This window comes from Pelodiscus sinensis, chromosome 28 (genome assembly GCF_049634645.1).
Source record: "Pelodiscus sinensis isolate JC-2024 chromosome 28, ASM4963464v1, whole genome shotgun sequence".
Lineage (NCBI taxonomy): Eukaryota > Metazoa > Chordata > Testudines > Trionychidae > Pelodiscus > Pelodiscus sinensis.
In genome coordinates this window covers 12794971-12813056 of record NC_134738.1, presented here as the reverse complement: position 1 = coordinate 12813056, position 18086 = coordinate 12794971, and positions in this window count along the sequence as shown.

Here is an 18086-nt window from a genome sequence, read left to right as displayed (position 1 = left end):
GAAAAGATTTCTGGTGGGTGGCAGCTGGGAATGCAATGTGTATTAAAAAAAAAAACAGAAAGAAAAGAAAACCAAAAATACCCCAGAAAGGTGAAGGGCAAAGAAAAATGTTGGACAATCAATGCTTCAGGGATAGGGCACCTGCTGATGTAAATCCATGTAGCGCCCTTGGGATCAATGGCGACAGCTTATCAGCTGGTGTAAATCATCCACCGTCCACCAAAATCAATGCAGCTTGGCTGACTGGCAGCAGCTGAGAATACGGCCCATACATTTTCACGTTCGGAAGAGTCCACTTTGATGCACTTCCTGCCTAGCACAGACCACGGACTTTCACCCAGGGGTTCCTTCATCAAGCTCAGTATCATGGGGGCGAATTACAATGTATACACCCAGGCTTGATGGACAGGCATTGTATACAATACATACACCTACTCAGTGTATGCAATATATACACCTACTCTGACAGTCGGAATGGACCACTAGCACCTCGGGGAGAATTCTTTCCATACAGGAGCCGGGCTGGCATATATAACTGCTGGCCACGGTCTCTCCCTTGCCCTCAAAGCCTCAGTCATAGGGGGACCTGAGGGCATGTGCTGGGGCAAGATGAGGAAGGACCATTAACACGTTGCACGATGACGGGGATTACCTCGAGGGCCGCATGTGGCTCTTTGGCCGGTTGAGTATGGCTACTTGGCTCTAGCAGTCGCCTCTCTAGGGGCTTCTGCTTCAGAACTGGCTGGACACCTCAGAACTGGCTGGACACCATGGCTCTAGGGAGCTATAGGGGCCTGCCTTAAGCCAAAGCAGCCCCTGGCCTGTCATGACCAATATCCCTGGCACATGGGATGGCAGGATGGTCTCTGGAGATGTGGCTTCACTTCCTACATCAGATAGATGCCCTTGATCTTCATGTGCAAATTTGACGCTGTTTCCCTGGGCCTGAACAAAGACATGGACTGGCTGGCCCATTATAAAACCCCCTTCCTTACATTTAACACCTCACTGACATCAACAGCTAAGTATGGGACACTTCCAGCCCACTTAACTAGCCTCATTAGCACCCGGTCTACACTGGCACTTTTTTATCTCCCCCTTTTTTCTGTTATAAATTCTGCATCCCCCATTTTTCTCCACTCGAGCTCATGGGAAGACGTGCGTTTTGCCCATGAAAGCTCACGATGCCATATCAATTTCAATTTCTCAGTGCCCCAGGGTAGGTCTACACTAGCTCCTTAGTTCAAACTAGGGAGGCTAATGAGGGCGACTGAAATTGCAAATGAAGCGCAGTATTTAAATATCTTGCGTCATTAGCATGTTCCCGGCTGGTCGCCATTTTGAAAATTGACTAGCCCGGAAGAACTGCCCGCGTCTACACATGTCAGTGAAGGGTGATTCCGAAATAAACCCCTTACTTCGAATTACCAGTTAAACCTCATGGTAATTCGAAGTAAGGGGTTTATTTCAGAATCGCCCTTCTCAAAAAAGATATTTTGGCCTTGGAAAGGGTTCAGAAAAGGGCAACTAAAATGATTAGGGGTTTGGAACGGGTCCCATATGAGGAGAGGCTAACGCGACTGGGACTTTTCAGTTTAGAAAAGAGGAGACTGAGGGGGGATATGATAGAGGTCTATAAAATCATGAGTGGTGTGGAGAGGGTGGATAAAGAAAAGTTATTTATTAGTTCCCATAATAGAAGAACTAGAGGACACCAAATGAAATTAATGGGTAGCAGGTTTAAAACTAATAAAAGAAAGTTCTTCACACAGCGTGTAGTCAACCTGTGGAACTCCTTGCCAGAGGAGGCTGTGAAGGCTAGGACTATAACAGAGTTTAAAGAGAACCTGGATAAATTCATGGAGGTTAGGTCCATAAAAGGCTATTAGCCAGGGGATAAAATGGTGTCCCTGGCCTCTGTTTGTCAGAGGCTGGAGAGGGATGGCAGGAGACAAATTGCTTGATCATTGTCTTCGGTCCACCCTCTCTGGGGCACCTGGTGCTGGCCACTGTCGGCAGACAGGCTACTGGGCTAGATGGACCTTTGGTCTGACCCAGTACGGCCGTTCTTATGTTCTTATGTTCTCTGACGCATGTAGACGTGGGCAGTTCTTCCCGGCTAGCCAATTTCCAAAATGGCAACCAGCCGAGAACATGCTAATGAAGCGCAGGATATTTAAATACCGCGCTTCATTTGCAATTTCGGTTGCCCTCATTAGCCTCCCTAGTTTGAACTAGGGGGCTAGTGTAGACGTACCCCCAGTTCCCCATCTGTAAAGTGATCACCTTATTATCTTCCCCGAAACTTTTTTTTTCATGTTCTCTGGTACATAAGTAGCCTTTGTATTAATAAAAAGTCTCTACGGCTCTTCTCAGTAACTTTGCATCAGTGAGGCATGGACATATTGTGGCCGGGGGGTTCATCGGTGCTAATTCTGGAATATAGATGTTTAAATGTTTATTACTGTCTTTAATTTCTCCACTTTGGCGAAGTCTGCCTCCAGCTCTTCCTTGGCTTCCAGGAGGACAAGGCCAAAGGGTGGCATTTTAAGTCAGCCTCTTCATTGGAAGGAGATACAACAGGAAGCTACGTAGAGAGCAAACACCTGGCAATGACAGAGGTGTGTTTGTGCGTGGGAGAGAAGAGCAGCTGAGCAATCTGGCCCGGGAGTTCCTGTGAGCTGGTAAAAGACTGGCCCTGCCCCCCACCACCACTGCCCTGCCCTCTGCCCCCTGGTACTCCGTCCCCTGAGAAGGTGGCTTCGGGGATTACCGGGGGGCCTGGCACAGGGTGGCAGCCGCGGTTGGGCCTCCTCACACTCCCCGTTACGGGGAAGCGGAACACACACAGCGGGCGCAGTCACTGCGCTTCCCTTCCTCATGGCTCCTGCCACCGCAGGGAGTGGGGGCCCCAAACGCTGCTGCCTCCCGGTGCCAGGGCCCCGATAACCCCCAAAGCCACCTCCTCAGGGGAGGGGTGCCAGGAGGAGGGAGGGCAGGGTGGGGCAGCGGCAGGAAGGGGCGGGGCTTGGGCAACGGGGACGGACAGTCCTCCTCTCCAGGCAGGGATGGCCCATGGGCCAGGAATTTGAGCCCCCCTGAACCCACATATATGGGGAATCTAGTCCCTGCCTCCACAGAGCTTCCAGTCCGTGTCTACAATGAGACATCACGCTCCTCATCCGGGCACAGAAGGGACAGGCTGGATCTGCAAAACCCCGGACCCAAGGCATTCTGTGATGCCCCGTTGACTTCATTTGAAGTTGTAACTCAGGGGGGAAGAACTCAACCTGTGGCTTTGCGTCTCTTCCAGATCCAGCCTGGGCTTGGAGCAGCAATGGTATGGAAATGGCAGGGACCAAGGCACCAAGATCACCTGCAATCTAAGGGGCTAGACCAGCTGGCTCCTGCAGAGGGAAGGTCTAACCATGGAAATTCCCCGGGCCCACCTCCAAATACCTGTCTCCTTTCCACTGCTGCCAGCCCAGCCCGGACCTGGCCAGGCTGCTGCTGGCGTCTGGAGCAATAAGCAAGCAGCTTGAATTTTCCAAAGTATTGCTTAAGCTCTGAGGGGGCCGTTGGCCAAGATCCAAAGGCCGCTAGGACCAATGGAAAAATACCCCTTTGTTTTCAAGGGGGTTGGGATCAACCTCAATGGAGTCTGCAGGGGGTGAAGCACTGGGAGGGGTTCCCTAGGGAGGGGGCGGAATCTCCATCCTTGGAGGTTTTGAAGTCCCGGCTTGACAAATCCCTGGGTGGGATGATTGAGTTGGGTTGGTCCTGCTTTGGGCCGGGGGCTGGACTCGATGGCTCCTGGGGTCTTTGCCAACCCTGGGATTCTATGGGTCTAAGGACTGTTGAGCTGCAGCTCTTTAATGAAGGAAGGTAAAACCGCTGGGCTTGGAGTAGATGATGGTCCCCAATGGTGAAACCCTCAAGGCCCTTCTACTAGTGTCCCCCAGCAACAGAAAGCTTGTCTGAATAGACTGAGGGGGCGGTTTTAGTTCTCAACATGTAGCCAAGTCTGGATCTCCCTAAAACAGCCTCATTGTTTAGATGTGGGGCCGAAAGCGGCCGATTTGAAACCTCCGCTGCTCCAGGAGGAGGCTGCAGTACCCTGCGTGAGATCCTAAGGATGCGATTGTAAAGAACCGCAAACTGCGACACTTGTAGGGATCATGATGTGTTCAGACAGCGAGCAGCCAGGCACGGTGCTGGCGCACGGCGCATTCACGAGGACAGCCACTGGGTGGCATTGCTAAACAACGAAGGAGAAAGGGGCCAAGCTGTCAAGACTGTTATCGCTTTGATCACCCTTAAACAGCCCAGCATGTTTCTTCTTTGGAACACTCGTGTGCCTCTGTTCTTCGGGATTTTACGATGAGGGGTTAAACTTGTTGGCTGTGTCTACACTGGCATGAATTTCCGGAAATGCTTAAAACGGAATACTATTCTGTTTTCAGTTTTTCCGGAAAAGGGGCATCTACATTGGCAGGCTGCTTTTCCGGAAAAGCCCTTTTTCCAGGAAAGCCTCTGTGGCCAATGTAGACGCGCTTTTCCAGAAAAGAGCCCCAATCGCCATTTTCGCAATCGGGTCTTTTTTCCGGAAAAGACTACTGGGCTGTCTATACTGGCCCTTTTCCGGAACAGTGTTCCGGAATAAGGACTTATGCCCGAGTGGGAGCAGAATAGTTTTTCCAGAATAGCGGCTGATTTTGTACAGTAGAGCATCGTTGCTTTTCCGGAAATTCAAGGGCCAGTGTAGACAGCTCGCAGCTTATTCCGGAAAAGCGGCTGATTTTCCGGAATAAGTGGCCCAGTGTAGACACAGCCCTTAAGAAAGGTTTGCTGGGCTAGGTGGGGAAGCCTCAGCATTCCAGCCCGGGAAACGCCACTCAGGTTCAAGACCAGAGGTTTAGGTCAACCAGAACCGACTGCTTCCGAAAAAAAAAAGTACTTATAATAGGGAGATAGGCACGTATTGTCCGTGGGGCCAGTTTCTTCCTCACCCCATGTGAGTCGCTGGTTTATACCCCAGAGCATTAGTGCTTATAGCCTTTATAAAAGAAATGGCTCCTATCACACAGCTATCTGTGGTTATAGACATGTCCAATCGTTTTCTTAAATTCTTCTAACCTCTTCGGCCTCAATAAGTCAGCTACCATCTGCAGGCTAATTACGGGCTGTGCTTTTTAAAGCATTTTCTTTTCGCCGCCCGAAATTTCAGTATCCTTTTAGGCCGCTTTGTTCTTGCTCTATGAAACAGGGCACACAGCCGTAGCCAATCTGCATTCTCCCTATCGTTCATTGTTCCGGGTGCATCTGTCACGTCCCTCTTCTCCGTCTCCTCTCAGAATGAAACAGTTACGATGTTTTTTCTCTCTCTCTCTCTTCTCAGGAAAGTCTGTTAATCTCCCCTTTCCTCTGTGACTGCACAGCAAACCCACTTATGCTCTTCTGGCCTTGCTGCCTGTTGTTTTGATGTCTTTGGTTATTTGTTCTGGAGAATTCCCCTTTGCCTTCCTATTTTTACCTGCCCTAGTTAAGATCCTAGCTACCGGCTTCGCTGGGGTTGGAGTGTTGGACTCGATAGCAGGTCATTTGCTCTCCTACATTTCTATGACTCTACAATTCTGGCATGGCTCTCATACAGCTTTGTACCATGCTATTTAGCCCTCCTCCTCCAGCCTTCTTCCTGTCCGCGGGGGCGCATCTGCCTTTTGTGATTGCTTAAGCAGCCTCCATGCTGAGACAAAGCATTCTAATTACATTGCGGCGCTTGAGAGCCTAAAAGTCAGCGAGGAGGTGGGTGTAATTCCCCCGGGCCTGCAGCCAGTCCATCGTGTGCTGCCGTGTTGGCAAGGTCATGACTTAGCGGGGAGATACCACGGCGTGCGGCACGTGGAGAGCCCGTCGACAGAACAGAAGTGATACCAGCTGCTGGTGGAAATTGTGCCAGTGATTCAGCAGTTGACACGCTCACCTTATTATTTGTATGGCCATGACACCCCCTAGGTCCAACCGATTTCAGAGCATCGTGATGCCAGGTGCTGGACATGCACGGGAAGAGGCAGTCCCTCCCCAAAGAACTGGACCGCCTAACCAGACAAAGCGGGGGAGGAAGGGGACATTATCCGGTTTTGCAGAGCTCCAAGGTGCAGAGCGAGTAAGTGACCTACTTAACTTCTCCATGGCAGAGGCAGGAATGAAACCCATCTCCCCTACAACCCACTCCCATCTCCCAAGGCCATCATGGCGCAGTCCGTCCTTCCGAGAATACGCAAAAGATGAAGTTCTGAACCTTGTAGTAAAGTCATTCACCATCCTGCGGCACTTTTTACCCAGCACAGGTATGTGGTGAACCGTAGCGTCCTGTCTCAATTCCAACTCACCTGCCACATTCCTCCTGCTGGTGTCACATGGATGCAACATTTTCTCTTTGCCCCCTGCACTTGTTAAAAAGGCTGCAAGTAAGGAGGCGGGCACAACCTATGTTTGTAGGAAAAGCCAGGCTGGATCAGACCAGTCAATGGTCCATGTACTCCAAATAGGTTGCAGGTTTAGAACAAAAAAAAAAAAAGAAGTTTTTCTTCATGCAACACAGTCAACCTGTGGAACTCCTTGCCAGAGGATGTGGTGAAGGCTAGCACTTTAACAGGATTCCAAAAAGAGCTAGATAAATTCATGGCAGAGAGATCCAGCAATGGCTGTTAGCCAGGATAAGCAGGAATGGTGTCCCTAGCCTTTGTTTGCATTTGACTCAGTGGGTTAGAGTACGGTGCTAGGGGACAGGCCTCTGGGGTTCTAATTTCTACTCTGGGAAGGGACTGGGGACTAGAAATTAGAGCAGGCTATGGACAAAAGGATTCCTGGATTCTTGTATAGCTCTGGTAAGTGCCTCTGGTAGACGCAGTTAGAACAGGATACCTGAATGCTCAAACTTCTGGGCTCTATTCAAGCCATGAGAAGTAGCATGGATGAAAAGCTAGAGCAGGGGACTATGGGGCATGTGTGGACGTGTGCGCGCATTTCTAGTTTTGGGAAGACTGTGATCAAGCGATGAGAGCAAGGGACTAGAAATCTGAGCTCTTGAGTTCCATTCCTGGCTCCCTATGTGATATTGGACAAGTGATTTCCCCTTAGCAGCTTGTCTGTAAAATGAACACAACACCATCAGTTAATCAGGACAGGAAAAGCTGAATAAACAAAAGGAAGGGTTTTTTTTCCCCCCAGGCAGTACACAGTCAACCTGTGGAACTCCTTGCCAGAAGATGATGTGAAGGCCCGGACTTTAACTGGGTTCAAAAAAGAGCTAGATAAATTCATGGAGGTTAGGTCCATCAATGGCTATTAGCCAGGAGGGGTAGGAATAGTGTCCCTAGCCCTTGTGTTTGTCAGAGGCTGGAAATGGATTACGGGGGAGGGATCACTGGATGAGTCCCTGTTCTGTTCCCTCCCTCTGGGGCACCTGGCATTGGCCACTGTGGGCAGACAGGACTCTGGGCTGGATGGACCTTTGGTCTGACCCGGTGTGGCCATTCTTATGAACTGAGCAGGGGCGCGTGTGCAGTACGTAAGCCCCGGAGAGCCCAGCTGAAACATCTTCGCCGTGTGGAACCGAATCCATACAAGTCCCCCTTCCCCCTCCTCCCCACACCCGTTTGCAGCATCCAGCAGCCCCGGTCCAGGGCTCTCTTCCCATCGGTCAGTGCCCTGCGCATCGGCCCTTCTGCTCCTTTGCGATGGCTTTCTCCCACACCATGTGTGGCTAGATATTCCACTCACCGCAGTCGTTCCCCGAGAAAAAAAAACAACACTGGAGCACGCTGCCGCAATTATCCACCACCACCTGTCTTACATTTGCCCAGGATAAGTATTTTTATCAGTATGACAGTGGAGCCTGCAGGCAAACCGGTTGCTCTACGCACATGGAGTGAGAGATGCTGCCTTGAAAAACTCCGTCTAAATAAAGACAGAGAACAGGGCGGGTGGGGGAGGGGAGATGATAATGGTTTGCCCAAGGTCACCAAGTAGGTTAGAAACAGAGCCAGGATTAAATCCTAGGTCTCCTGGCTGCTAGGACAGTGCTTGCTCTATTAGACCATGCCGCTACCTCTATGTACTAGCTGGTTTCAACTAGCATAGAAGGATATTGGACCAGTCCTACAGTTGTTTTGTACGTAGCAGAATTGTTCACCCCTTTAACTATGATTCATACACATGCTGGTAGCTGGGACTGTCTCTTTAAGAAGACCTAGCTCTCCTGTGTGCTTTATAGAGGAGGGCGGGATCATTATTCCCATTTTACAGATGGGAAAACTGAAGCATGGAGGAGCTACCTTGCCCAAGGTCACCTAGAGGACATGTGCAGAGCCATGCTACCTTCAGGGCAAATTCACGTTCTTACACGATTGTCTAGCATCTATCCCAGGCAGGTCGTGATCCTGACGGAGGGTTATGGGTGTTACTCCAATGCAAACAATGAGCGATTATGATAACTGTATTCGTTGTATGCGCCTATAAAGCCCCATTCTGCAAGTTTTCATCACAGGAGAGCATCTCATATTCCCCTTGAAATGAAGGGAACGACCTGCCAGGAGAGAGGTTTGGCAGGTTGGAGCCCATGTTTGGCTCAGAGGGCATCTAATTAGTCCTCTTTCATCGAGGCCTAAGAGAAGCGCCCTGTGGTGTCCTCCTTTCGCTGTTTCTCTGATATAGAAGTTGTAAGCAATAAATACCAGAGTCGTGCTTATCCAACTCCCTGCCCTTTAGCTCACTAACACTTTTTTCTTCCCCCCCTCCTCATGGCCCCCCAAAATATATGTTTCCTCTGGGACCAGAAAACCTGATTGTGTTAGTGATTTTGGATGATGGACAAAAACAAAAGTAACAATTACAACAAAACCCCACCACGACTGTGTGGCGGTTTGGTTTGCTTTCAAATGATTCTCTCCTCCTGGCATACTTAGGAACAAAAAGCCTTAATCAAGGAGAACAATTATATTGGAGAAGAACAACAAATAGGGATCAATAAGGAGGCTGTGCTGTCTGATGGAGAAAATTCATGATCTCTTGGCTGGATTATGCGGGCCAGCCAAGAACGACAGTAATACAAGGCAGTCCTGTGGTCTGGGATCAATTATGACATTTTATTCCTCTTCTAAAGCCTGGTTAAAGTCCCCCGACCCAATCTTATTAGAACCCAACCTCCAAGGAAACCAGTGCCCTTGCTATCAATTTGTAAAGAAAAAATTTACAGCACAAATTGATTGAAGACCTCACTCTTAAAGGTGCGGTGGGGGGAGGGTGAGAGGAGGCAGGTAAATTTCACTGCTCCCTCCTTATGGATCCCGTTGCTCCTCTCCCTAGTTTATGACATAATCTGCCGGCGCATTACCCAGGGTGCTCTCGGCTGCGTGTGTGCTCGTTCGGCACTAGATAAGGGGAATGATAGTGTTGGAGTGTAAAGTTTAGCGCCTGTGGTGAGGGCTCATTTTTCTCATTTCTAGTAAGGGAGAAAAGGAATAAAATGAAAAGAAAGTAATCAATAAAAGAAGAAAGGCATATATCTTCAGAGAGCATCTCGCTGCCTACACTTTTTTCCCCCAGGACTTAACACCAGAATAATGAACTGAAAAGCTCATTTTAGGGGTTCAAATATGCTGTCGGACACCCCCATCCTCCCTGCCCCCTGCAAAAGCACAGGGGCTGATTTTTCTCTCTGTTAGGACAGTATAAATCCAGGCTCCTTCTAGACTACAAAGAAAAGTCGGAAAAAGATATGCAAATCGGAAACCGCAATTTGCGCATCTTTTTCCGCTTTTCTTTCGAAAGAGGCTTTTCCAAAATTTGGCGCATCTACACCAAATTTGCGTCTACACCAAATTTGCGAGCTGTTCCTTCTTCCTCGTAAAACGAGGTTTACAGGGATGGCAAAAGAACACATCTGCTTTTCCAAATTTTTTTTTCTGCAAAAGCCGACACATTCTCTGGACATGGCATTGCTTTTCTGGGATACCTCCAGTATCTCGGAAAAGCGCTGCAGTCTAGCCGTAGTCCCAGATTTCAGTGACATTGGGCTGCATTTACAGTCATGTAATTTAGAGGCGAGCATGGCCAGCCGGCTTTCCAAATGACCCAAAGATTAGCTCCGGAGGGAAGAAGCTAACGACTGATATTCTAGGTTCACTCCCAGTCATGTAACTCCTGTGGTGGGGTTATTCCTGATTTGCCCCACTGTAAATGAAAAAAGAAAGAAAGAAAACAAAACAGGCACTACAGGCAGTCCCCGGGTTATGTACAAGATAGGGACTGTAGGTTTGTTCTTAAGTTGAATTTGTATATAAGTCGGAACTGGTGCATATTGTAGGGGAAACTCTAGCCAAACATTTCTCCAGAGCTCAGTTTTATTCTCTCACACCTCACTTCCCTCAGTCCTTTATTCTCAAGCTGAGGTGTCTGCTGAGAAAAGCCGCTCCGCGTCTCCCTGGTCTGCTGTGGGGGCGCTAGCTTCACGTCTCCCTGGTCTGCTGGGGGGAAGCAGCTAGTGCGGGGTTGCCTCACCCCGTTTGTAAGTAGGGATCCGATGTAAGTCGGATCCATGTAACCCGGGGACTGCCTGTACATGGGCTGCTTAGCGACCAAAGAGATCTCTGCTCAGATGCTGTAGATTAAAAATCAGGCCCCATTTTCCAGAGCCTACACTCTCCTTCTCTCTCCCTCACACGCATACAAATCAATAAATAAATTTACAATTTTTTTAAAAAAGCAAACCTATTCTTTCATTAATGTCAGGAATTTACAATAGATCAGTCAGATTTAATGGCTAGCCAGTCACTCCATTGTTAACAAATCAATATTTTCTTATGAAACCGTATGGACTGCCATAAATATCTTCGTAGTTATATGAACCTTCGTCACATCATTCATGTGCTGCAGAGGCTGTAATGAGTTACATGATGGCTGTGTCAGAGAGGATATTTATTATTTATTTCTAATATTAGCTGGATGGCCTGCTTAAAAAAAGAGGGAGTGAAAAACCACAAACCTGCTCATATTTCTTGCCTTGCACAGCAGGTATCACTTTAAAACCCACATGTTCATTGTTAAGAACTAAATCACGTGGATAGGGGGTAATATGAAGAATTTATTTGCACTTGCAATATATAATCTAATAGGTATAAATTTATAGCTAAACAGAAACACTTCTAAGCTGTTGAGTGGAATTGATGTTCTCTTGCAATCAGCAGGAAGTGTTAGATATGGGCACTAGCACGGGAGAGGCAGTTTTGCCAATCACACCTGGAATCACATGCTATATTTAACTGGTGAATGCAATTGGCATGGCTGTACTATAGGGCTGTGTCTAAACTGGCCAGTTTTTCCAGAAAATCATCTGATTTTGCAGAAAAACTTGCCAGCTGTCTACACTGGCTGCTTGAATTTCCGGAAAAGCACTGACGATCTCATGTAAAATCATCAGTGCTTTTCTGGAAAAACTATGCTCCTCCTGTTCGGGCAAAAGACTTTTTCTGAAAGACTTTTGCACAGAAGGGCCAGTGTAGACAGCACAGTACTGTTTTCCGCAAAAAAGCCCCGATCGCGAAAATGGCGATCGGGGCTTTTTTGCGGAAAACCGCGTCTAGATTGACCACAGATACTTCATCCTGCCAATCTAGACGCGCTTTTCTGAAAATGCTTTTAACGGAAAACTTTTCCGTTAAAAGCATTTTTGGAAAATCATGCCAGTGTAGACGTAGCCTAGAAGACGGAGGTACAGGTAAACCTCTCCAGTCCGGCACTCTCTGGTCCGGTAACATCCGGGAGCTGGCATGATTTGAGTTAGGTGAATGGCCACTTCTTATGGGTTTGGCCAAGTTACCTGTGGTCTCACAAAGTTTGTTTACAGCCACCAGTCTTGGCTCTCGGCTTCTGTGCTGTTATTTAGCTCTAATTTACCCCAAAATGTCTTCTAAGAGCCCAGCAAGCAGTGGCAGTGTTGGTGATGCTGCTAGAAAATATTGACCTTCTGTGGTTTGGCAAATTCTCTGGTTTGGCAATGGTCAGGTCCCGAGGGTGCCAGACTAGAGAGGTTCAACTGTATCCATTAGCGTTGTATAGGAACTCCTGGGTTCCTATCCCACCTTTTGGAAGAGGCTAGTCCAGTGATTAAAGAAAGGCATCGGGATTTATGACTTTGTGGTTTTACTCCCAGCCGTGGGAGGGTAGTATGGTCTAATGTTTAGAGCAGTGGGGATTGGGAGGTCTATTCCTGGCTCTGCTCCTGACTCATCTGTGACCTTGAGTGAGTCACTTCATTTCATCTCCCCGTCAGCAGTTGCCTAATTAAACCTTCCACGCAGAACAGCAAATCAGAGGAGATGAAAGACGAGTCAGACTGACTCATGCTTTCCCTGATGGGCAGCACCGTTCTCAGACCAGAAGGGGGAGCCCTTCTGCGCTGTGATTGCTCCTGGCTGGAATCCTGATCTCAGGGCCCATTGACACCTGGTTTCTGCGGGTGCGACGGAGCGCAGGGGGGTCATCCATTGCGTTTGATCTCTCCTGCCTGAAATTGAGCGGCAGCCCCGTTGCTCTTGGATGGCCACTTCATGGCCACATATAAATTGAACAGCATTGCCCAACGAGCCTCATTATCCACTCCCTCCTCGTGTCCTGGACGGCCCTGTAGTCCCATCCTGGGGAACCTTTGTCGATGATGTGCAGAGAGCCAATTTGCCAGGGATGAAATGAGCAACGCTCACTTGGCAAGAAAACATCCCCTACCATGCAATTATTGCCAAACATGCTATTTATGAGCCATCAAGCAACCCTGCAGAATAAGAGGGGGAGGAAGAAAGTGAGTCGTCAGGGACTCAATCGCCGTTTAAATTGTCCCTAGAAAACAGATGCATCAGGCTAGATGGAGAGGTGGTGTTATAGTGGGAAGCGGGGAGGGACAGAAAGCAATAGGCAGAGACAGGGAGACGCTGCCATATAGAAAAACTGAAACAGTGTGTAGGAAAAGATCCCAAGATCACTGAAGTCTGTAGAAAGGCTCACTGAGTTCCTTAGGTCTGCTCCATAAATACACAGTTCTTCTATTAAGATACCATCACACTTTATTAAGAGTGTATCTATACATATCAGGGATTTGTGCATCTGACTCGGTGAGTCCGTACTAGGACGTCCAATTTCAGTAGGCAGCTTCCTCTTATCTTACCTTAAAGCAAGGTCACGGTGTGGTTGTGCCAGGAGAATGGGAAGCGTTTGGAATTTGATTGGTTTCCATAACATGGATAGGGAGGAGGCAGAGAAAGTTAAGGGCTAAGTTTTCAGTTAAAAGCATTTGTGGAAAAGAGAGTCTAGATTGGCACGGACGCTTTTCCGCAAAAGCACATTTTGCGGAAAAGTGTCCGTGCCAATGTAGACGCGGTTTTGCACAAGAAAGCCCCGATCACCATTTTCGCGATCAGGGCTTTTTTGTGCAAAACAATACCGCATTGTCTACACTGGCCCTCTTGCACAAAAGCATTTGCACAAGAGGGCTTTTGCCTGAATGGGAGCAGCATAGCATTTCCACAAGAACACTGATAATCTTACATGAGATCGTCAGTGTTCTTGCAGAAATTCAAGCGGACAGTGTAGACAGCTGGCAAGTTTTTCTGCAAAAGCAACTGCTTTTGCGGAAAAACTTGCCAGTCTAGACGCAGCCAAGGAGTGCTGGATCAGTCCGTCTGACTCCTGCTCACTTTTCCTATGAATCACCTGGCCTGCAGGTCTGGAATTGCACCCCAATAGAGCAGCTTATACCAGTCTCCCAATGCTTTTACTCAATTGACGGGCTCCAACCTGTTTATCCCTCTAAATTGGTCTTAATTGAGCAAGCCATGAAGGCCTCCAATGAAAAAGCTACTCATTTACATGGGGCTCGTTTAATTGCCCACATCTTAACTCCTCTTGCTCGTCTCTCTGACTTTAATGAGCATCACCAGAACTGAATGACTTTCAAGGAGCCCTCCAACCCATACGTGTCAATTAAAGGGGGGAAAAAAGGGTTCGCAGGGATGAACAATAACAGCTCAGTAATGGGAACTAAAAATATGTCTGCACACGCAGCCAGCTTGTCTCTGGCTGTGATCTCTTCAGATTTCATCAGCTGGAGCCGGTTGGGATGCTCAGTCTGCCAGTAGGGAACCTCGCTTATGTTCTGCTGGGGAACCAGAAGAGAGGACTGCACGAAGGAGCAGTGCAACCAGATAGACTGGACACCAGATTGGGAGTCAGCTGACCTGGGTTTCTACCCTTGCTTGGCTCAGCCACTGACTCAAGGTGTGACCTTGGGTAAGTCACTTCATCTTTCCGTGCCTCAGTTTCCACTCCCACCCTTTGTCTGTCTTGTCTATTTAGACCAAAGGTGAGCAATAATTTTTGAGGTAGGGAGAAGGGGGCACACAAAGGTTTGAGTAAGTGGTCAAGGACCGCAAGTTTCTGTGGAGGGGTGCAGGGTCCGGGACAGAGGTTAGGTGCAGAAGGGCACTCGGGGTAGAGGACTGGGGTGCAGGAGAGGGGGTGGGGTCTGAGGGGGAGTTTGAGTGAAGGAGGGAGTTGTGATGTGGGGTAGGGGATTGGGGTGCAGGGTCTAGGAGAGGGTATGGATGCAGGAGAGGATTCTGGCCTGGGGAAGGAGCAGGTTCGGGGTACGAGAGAGAGTTGAGGTGCAGGAGGGGTTGGGGTGCCCGAGGTAGGCTCTGTCCGGGAGACACTTTCCGGAAAAGGACTTTTGCCCGAATGGGAGCAGCATAGTTTTTCCGGAAAAGCACTGATGATTTTACATGAGATCGTCAGTGCTTTTCCGGAAATTCAAGGGGCCAGTGTAGACAGTTGGCAAGTTATTCCGGAAAAGCGGTTGATTTTCCGGAATAACTGGCCAGTGTAGACACAGCCGTCTTGTATTTGGCCAGGCATTACTTGGCATCTCTAAATTCCCCCTGTAATGTCACTGAAGACGGAACCCTTCAATTCCCGTTCTAGAACACGCTAACATCGTTTTTTGGGCGGGGCAAGAATGGGAGCGTTCCGACTCTGTTATGGTGGCACTTCAGCTGGGCTTGGAGATCCTTAAATAGTTTGACAAGACGGCTGAGGTCGGACCTTTCATTGGATCAACTTCTGCGGGCAAGAGAGACAAGCTTACATGTCGCACGGAGCCCTGGGTCAGGTGGGGGAAAAATACTCACCGCATCCCTGCAAAATGCAAGGCAGGACAGATTGTTTATCAGAATTAGTTATCACGTACCGTAGGGGGCCCTTCAAGGTAGAAAGGCCTGTGAACACCTCTGCCGCGGTAGGACAAAAGGAGAGGGTGATTGTGTTGCAGGTTGATGTAATAAACCATAAATCCACAGTCTCTGTTCAGTCCATGATTTTTAGTGTCTAGCAGAGTAATGAATTTAAGGTCTCAGGTTTGTCCTTTGCAAGAGCACTGCATCTTTGGAGGATGAAGACGTAGGTCAGATATAGGGTGAGTGCTTTGTGACACGTGGTCTCCCAAAAGCGACAGGTTATTTTCTTTTATCATCCCCCTGCCCCGCTTGGGAGTTCGTTGGAGGGTGTCAGGTTGTTTTCACCACAGAATTGTTCCAGGGGCCGTGCAGGATGCAGGACACCACATGCTGTTCGAGGGCTGCAGGGGACCTATGGGTTGGGAAAGGCGTGCTGTGCTTGATCGTCACAGGAATGGAGACATGGCTGCCGGTTTGGCAGCGGTTCTGGCGGGGCCGGTGCCTGAGCCCAAGCATAATCTTTTCAGGCCTGTGACGGGGCAAAGCGGCCCCTCACTGATCCCACAGGGCTCAGCCAGGAATACTTGGCTGCAGAGGCCCTGCTCCCCAGCCCTACTGAGCATGCCCAGGCTGCAGCTCAGCTATAAAAGCCTGGGAAGAGACTCAGTGGTGTAATCCAGAGTAGCCAGCTCTTTCGACTTCAATGCAATTAAAACGGCTTTAATCTGGAGTAAATGAAAGCAAAATTTGGACCATTGACTGCAATGGAGTTACTTTGGATTTACTCAGGTGCAACGGACAGTGGAAACTTACCCATAACAATTTCACCCCAGACTGAATAACTTCCTCTTGGCAGTGTCTCTCTCTGCCAGAGACAGGCTGGTGAAATCCAAGCAATCAAAGCACTCATGTGCGCTGCAATATTTCAACCAGGTTTCACGTGCAAGCAACTCTGTCAGAAGCTGCACGCCAAGAAGCCCTATGGAGATGAGACGATTTAGGATGTATGGTTTAGTTCCGTGCGATATTACATCCCGTTCATCTCCCTTCAAGCAGGAAAATAATAAAGGAGAGAGTTCGCCTGGGTGACAGGGAGTAAAAAGGGGGCAACTTTGTTCATATCGCTTTTAAATGAGACATGCGGTGTGGTTGCCACGCAAAAAGAAGGCCTCGTTTTTTGGCCTTTTATTCCCGCCTTTCACTGCCTCGCAGAAAGAATTTCAAACTGACAAAAGGATCGACATGCACAGGGAGCATGGACACAGCCAGGGCACCACTTCAGAGGTTCTGATCACCTGAAGCTGTGCATGAAAAGCAAATCAAACTTCCAAGCTGTTCCCCTGTCCTCTCAACTTAACCTCCTCACTGGTGCTCCATTTGTCTGCTCTAGCTACTCATTAGAGCTTGTCTTAAACCAGGGTTTTTTATGGAGCAGGAACTGTCTTTTAAATCATGCTCAAATCGTCACTGGCATCCAAGTAGCTCTGTGGAAGTCAATGTCCTTGACTTCATGGTGAGCATGGACCGGAGGCTCCGAGGGAGTCAATCACCATAGCTAATTAATAGGCAGCAGGTTTAAAACAAACCAAAGGAAGTTTTTCTTCACTCAGCGCATAGTCGACCTTTGGAACTCCCTGCCAGAGGATGGAGTGAAGGCTAGAAATTTAACAGGGTTCAAAAAAGAGCTAGATAGATTCATGGAGGTTAGGTCCATCAATGGCTATTAGGATGGGTAGGAATGGTCCCTAGCCTCTGTTTCTCTGGAGGTGGATGACGGGGAGAGATCATGCGAGGATTACCTGTTGTGATCCGTCCCTCTGGAGCACTTGGTATAGGCCACTGTCGGAAGAGAGGATACTGGACTAGATGAACCTTTGCTCTGACCCAGTATGGCCGTTCTTATATTCTTATGTACCCCGCAACCACAGAATTACACCAGCCACCAAAGTCCAATCCACCACTGAGACCAGATGTTTCATGAGCGATTCACTCCCATTCAGGCACCCCAGTAAGGACCCAGTTTTTCAAAACTGCTTCACGCCCAGTTGGGCCCCCCGGGACACAAGAGGGGCTCAAGTTTCAAAAGGCAACTAAGACCACACCCCAAAGTGGTGCACCCCTGTGAAAATCTGGCCCTAGACCTCTTTAGAACACCAGGTTCAACGGCACACTGACCTAGCGGAGGCATCGAAGTACTGCTATGCCACTCACAACTTCATAAACACACACAGCCCCAGGAGGAGATGGGGTGGGGGGAGCAGGGACGGGGAAAAGAAGAGGCACACAGATTTCTTGCCATGGAAGGGACTGGAGAGCAGGGGGGTACGCACAGAGCCACTGTGTGGGGAGGGAAAGAGGACCCTTCATGTGGGAGGAGGGGAAAATGGAGGGGGATTCCACAGAACCACCATCAGGTGGGAAATTGGGGAAAGGGGCAGGGATCCTTGAAATAGAGAAGGTGGCAGATGTGGGAGGGATGAAAGGCATGCCTGGTGCGTGAGCAGTATGCCCAGGTGACATAAGCTATGGAGAACATAAGAATGGCTGCACAGGGCCAGAAGAATGGTCCACCCAACCCAGTATCCCATCTCCGTCAGCGGTCGGTGCCAGATGCTTCAGAGGAAGCGAACAGAACAGTCATCTATCGAGTGAATCGCCCCCTGTCATCCAGTCCTTGTTACCCCCTCGTAATGACACCTTTGGACACTTCGCCGTCTTTCTCCTTAAACTATAATTCAAGCATTGGAGTGTCAGCTTTAATTAATTCATGTCAATAAGTCTCAAGTTGAACACAAACCAAAG